Here is a 6,000-nt window from a genome sequence, read left to right as displayed (position 1 = left end):
CTATTCCATCCTGTGGCCATTTTGTCTGAGGAGTGTCATGGGGTTCTATCTGGACTCCCATGCTTTTTAACATGAAACTGTTCAGAGCAGTTTCTGGAGGTTTGGGCTGAAGTATGCTGCTGAAACAAAACTCTTCCTCTCGTTTGCAGTATCTGATCTCAGGAAGGCAGCAGAGGTGACAGATTTGATGTCCATTCAGTTCAGTCTGGTATCGGTTCAAGGAATGAATGGAAATGAACAAGCTGGAATTCACTCCAGATTGGTGCTATTAGCTGGAAATTGTGGCAGTACTAGAGAGGTCGTACAGCCTATTCTAGGTGGCATTGCACACTTCTGTGAAGGTTTTAAGCTTGAGTCCCTCTTTGATCTGGCACTTTCCCTAGATAAGTCAGGGGATCCCAGTGGCAAGGAGCTTCAAATGGTTCACCAGCTGAGATGGTGAAGACATGACTGACCTGGTGCTATTTATATCCTTGATGCTTCCAAGTTGAATTACTGCAATTGTCTGTATGTGGGATTGCCTTTAAAGACAGTATGGATACTTCAATTGGCCCAAGATGTGGCTTCCAGACTGTTATCTGAGGCACAATGATTGGTGCACATAACTTTGATTTTATGACATCTTCCCAGGTTGCCTATTTTTCGTTTTTGTTTCTTGCTGGTATCATAGAAGCATTGGAATGTTGTAATTGGAAGGGATCTTGGAGGTCATTGGATCCAAGCTTTGGCTTAGTGCAGGCCACTGCAACAGCATCACTGACAGTTTTGCCTACCAACTGCCTGAATTTTCCTTTGTTTCTCTTTTTTTAAAGCAAGTCTTTAGCTGCTCTAGAGAAATCCAGGATTTTAGCATAATTGTCATTGGTCAGCAGTGTCTGCTCCCCCCCCCCCCAAAGGCTGCAGCGAAGAAAAGAGCCTGTGCTAGATTTGTCCCTGGAAGGAGTTCGAGGGGACAATTTCAGCAGAGTGACCTTTGTTGCACCTATTGTATGAAGTGTTGCGCCTTGAATTTTTAATTAGCTGCCAGAAAGTCATTTTAAAAGAGAAATATGCCCTCTTGTGAGTCTCCAAGGTAGTCCAATCATTCCGTTGTCTAAGTTAAGTCTGTGGTTGTAAACCCCAAACTTTTCCCTACCACTTCTGTCTTAATTCTTCCATAAACCCAATCCCAAACCCACTTTTTTCCTTTTCCAAATCCTAACCCCCAAATTGCAAAGTACAGTGTATGAGGAAGAACCAATATTTATGTTCTAGAAGTTGATAAAGTTTGAGTAGAGTTGTAACTTATAGCCCAATCCAATGGATCACTTATGGTGGCAGATCTTCCAATCTGCTGCCATTAAGTCCTCCTACGACATCATAAATGGGACATTGTGTTACTCATACAAAGAGCTGGAGGCTCCTCATGTATACCAGCAGCTCCTGAACACTGCACTGGTGCAGGTAAGGTGGCAGCAAGGGTAGTTTGTGGCAGGGAGCAGGCTGGATAGGGGGCAGGAGGGGTGGATCTTGGTGACAGCATGCTAGGATCCCATCCCTGTTTTCCCAGCCCAACATGCACCCTGCATCTCCATAGACATACTCCAGCAAAATAGCTCACATAGGTTTAAGGAGACCCTTTGATGACCCCTCCTGGCACATTATCTCTCAATAGATATAGCCAAAATGCAAATGAACAGAAAGGTATCAGAATCAACACGAAGTGAAGTTTCACAATACAGTGAGAGAGGAATTCACAACATCATTCCTACATCACTCGTACTTTCAAAGCACATGACCTGCAGGAGATGGCATTTCTTGCAAGCAGAGGTCAAGATGAAATTTTGTGGCCTTCACCTGAGTTTTGGAGAGAAAAGGGTCCTTGACACATATTGTCCATTGATTATTATAGGGTTCAAGGAAAATAGTCCAAAAATGTGTTGATCATGACAGAGCCTGAAGTCTCTGAAGGCTGAAGCCTATTGAGATGAGCTACTGCCCAAAGCCACTCTAGTATCTGAGAAACTTTCAGAGAAGAAGATGCTTCAATTCATGGTCCTGTTGGCTCACTGCAAGAGGCAGCTGTATGCAGAGCCTTGAGTTCTTGGCAGTAGTTGCAGAATCCTGTAACAGATCTCCACAAAGCCTAAAAAGGGCAGAGTATATTGCAGTTGCTCCCCAAGGAAAACTTAGATTCACAAGCTTAGGGTGAGTGAGACAGTCTCGATCAGTTTATTTTGTCTCTGTTGATTCTGACAGGCGCAGCAACAAAACATGTCTGGTGGAAGAGAATCCTTCAGTGGGACATTACATGAGTATACTCCTATTTATTTTTAAGTGTTTTGTAATAATCAATTCATTTACTCACCATTGTAATACGATGAATCATAATGAAAGTATTTGCATAATATGCAGTTTCACATATATTCAATTATCATTCAGCATTTGCTAAATGTACCGTGGAAATCAGACAGTTCTAAGCAGAAGCAGGCTGGGTTTGAAATGCGCACGGGGCATCACAGCAATAGTGCTGATGCTGTTTTCTCTTTCATCCCACCCTCCTCTCTGCTGATAACACTAAGGCTTTTATTTTTCTTTGTTCTAATACAGCAATTTTCATCCAACGTGTGGCAGCACATAGGTGTGCCGCGAATGGTCCACAGGTGTACTGCTGGAAGCGCTACCACTGCAAAGCCCCGGAGGCCACGGGTGGCTGACACCAGCCAGCAGAACCTCTGCCATTGCTGGGAAGTCAGCAGTGGTGGTGGATTGGGGCAGATCAGGGTGGGTGGGATGGGCCAGGGATAAGAGGAGGGAATATAGGCAGTAGCTGTGCATGCTGAGATCCAATCCCCCTTCCCGACCTAGAGCCATCCATGGAGTTGCCTCAGACTTACACCAGAAAAGGAGCTGGCATACTTCTGAGGCTATCCAAACCAATGTGGGCCGCGCCGGCTCAGTGCTGGTGCGCACTGTCGCAAGCATGCCAAAAGGCATGTCTGCAACAGTCTACACTAGTCCGGCGCTGAGGGGAGGGTGGGAGAATGGATGGCAGGAGGAGGGAGTGGGGCGGGAGGGAGATGGAGATAGTGGCAGTCCCTGCTGCCATATCCTAAGCCCCATCTGGCCTGGGAGACCCGACACAGGTCTCCTTGAATCTGTGCCCGCTCAACAGCGGGAGAAGATTCGAAGAGACCCATAGGGGCCGCTTGGGGTTTACACAGGGTAAGGGAGCATAAGCGGCTGTGTGTCACCCAGAGTGGCTGGGCCACCTGCTTTTTTTGCTTTGAAAGAAGTGGGTGGCGAATGACTGCCCATTTCTTTCAAAGTTAAAAAAAGCAAGCCACCTGCTCACTTTGAGTAACCACAGCCACTTGGATTGTGCAGGAAGTAATTGAGGGGACGTCATTATGTTACCGGAATTGCTTCCAGATCAGAGGGTGGGTGGCACATAAGGGGTGTGCCCCAGGGTGGCACAAGCCCCAGGAATGTCACTGGTTAAACTTATAAACTCAGAAAACTCATAACTCAGAAAAAAGCACTGTTTCTCACTTCACTTTTGCTAATCACAGCACAACACAAATCTAACTCTCTAGGCATGTTCACCAGTCATTCCACAGTGTGGTTTAGGTAGATCACAGCTACTGCACAAAAGGAAGTCCACTAAATTCAATGACATTGATTATATTTCAGGTACTGGAATTAGAAGCTTGGCTTCCAGGTTCCAGTTTGCCAAATACTGTCTGGCAGGTTTTTCTTGAGTTCCTGCTTCAAGCTGCCTTGATGTGGACCAAATTAGTCTGTATGAGATGCACATACACAGCGGTTCTGGCTTGACATGCTTTGAAAGCACAGACCCTTGTGATATAATAAGATGGATAGCAGAACACTACCATAAGCATATGTTAATGTCAGGAACCGATCTGAATTCTTAAAACTCCCACATTCAGCTCATTTGCAAGTTTAGCATGCTTTCCATCAAATATGGAGCTGCATTTGAGCAATTCCCAGGTCACTGAAAAGATTATCATGTCAGTGTTATATCTTTGTGGTTCTTATATATTTCATGTCATTTTTTTAATGACTTAATGTCATCTGAAATAGCTTGGATTTTTTTTTGGCATGCAAATCTTTTGAAATCATTGCTTCCCCTCTAGATGTAAAAGGTATTTTTTTTTTTTTAAAGTCCTGTCCAACTTGCAATCAGTGGTTTACAAATTATTCTGGAAAATGAAGATTTATTTTTGTAAGCATAATGCATTTGCTGGATCCTCAAGGGTTTTTAAAAGCCTGCTCTGCATTCAGAAAGCAGCAATGTAATGGCAAAAGGCTAACACAGCCAACAATGCTTAATTTGTTTTGACTCTTGTTACCACTGGCTTGACAGTCTGAAGGAAATAAAAGCGCATTGCAGAAATGGGGACACTAAGGCTGCAAGCACAAAACAGTAATAGGAAAGGAGGTGTAGCTTTAAAGCCCCGGCGTGCATGAATTGTTGTGGATATCACACCACAGGGAGAACTTTCAGAGCACGTACACCCTCTACAACCAATGATCTCCTTGGAGTCAGTTCACACATTCATCAAGTGAGAGCCAAGATGATGTGATCATTTGGGAGTTGGACTAAGACCTGGAAGATGCAGATTCAACTCCCCACTCAACCATGAAGCTTGCTGGGTGACCTTGGGTCAGTCACTATCAGCCTCATCTACCTCACTGGGTTGCTGTAAGGACAAAAGGAGGGGAAGAACAACTGCATGTAGACCACCCTGCGCTCCTTGCAGGGACAGCAATATAAAATTGTGAAAAATAAAGTGATATGCCCCCTACCCATGAACAAATCGATGCATGGGTGAATCTGATCTTAGGGGTTTGCGGATAAGGACTGTTTTTCTTTTATGATTAATTATAATTAAGAATATTTATATATCACTGTTTAACAAAAAAAATCACAAAGTGGTTTACAGAGAAAATCAAATAACCACTTTTCACATGGTCCAATCCTATTCTTGGCTGTGGGCCTACTCAGATCTGTGCCAGCCCTTTGACTGGCACAAGTCTGAGTGAGCCTAAGGGGGCATGTCACGACTGGAAAAGGGGCATAGGGTATTGGTAGAGCTGCTTTCACCAGTATATGCCCTGACCTCCCCCAACATGGCTCCAGCTGGCCCCAATCCTCCCCATCCCCATCTTCAGTCCACCCCTGCTGCCAACTTACTGGCACTGGTGGTGGCTGGGAGCTCTGGTGGTGCATGTGCATGGTTGCCAACCATTTGTGCTGGCAGCCCCATTAAGTGCACCATCACTGCAGCTGCTGGACCAGTGGCCCCGGCCTTGCATCAATGGAATGTGAGTTTGTCAGCAGAAGGTCTGGATAGAATTGGGTTGTTGGTTGTATAGCATTCATGCAAAAATTAATAATACAACAGTAGCATCAAATTCCCTATCAATTTTGTTACTTCTTGCTGAATGCCATATACAAAGGCCTAGATCCTTAAAAGGGATATTATTTTAAAATCCCTCATTTCATTCTTTATAGCCCCTGTGCATATATTTAGTTCACATTAAATTTAATGGATGATCATAGCCCTGAAAACACAGAGCAATTGCCTCTATTTACGCTTTATGGCATCTTTTCAACCAGCTGAGCAAAACTAGCCCTTGAGTCGCCATGTTGCTTTGTTGAGAAAAATAGACAAGAGAAATAGGGAACTAGACAAGAAAGTGACAGTATGCTGCTGTCTGACTAGAAACCACTCAATAAAACCGACTGGCAGTCGATCCAGGACTGATGGAAGTACCTCTTTATGCAATGAACCATTAACTTATGGAACTCACTGCCACAAGATGTGTTGCTGTCCTCGGTTTAGATTGCTTTAAGTTTTTTTAAGCCTTAAAACAGTTAACATGTTCACATTCACATTAAATTTCCATCACTCATTAAAATTATAGCCATCAATTAATGGGAAGCCCAGTCCTAAGCTGCATTGGTGCAGCCAGTCTGCATGGCCTATGCTGCAT

The sequence above is a fragment of the Tiliqua scincoides genome, chromosome 1 (genome assembly GCF_035046505.1).
Source record: "Tiliqua scincoides isolate rTilSci1 chromosome 1, rTilSci1.hap2, whole genome shotgun sequence".
Classification (NCBI taxonomy): domain Eukaryota; kingdom Metazoa; phylum Chordata; class Lepidosauria; order Squamata; family Scincidae; genus Tiliqua; species Tiliqua scincoides.
Note: the sequence above shows the minus strand (reverse complement) of the source record.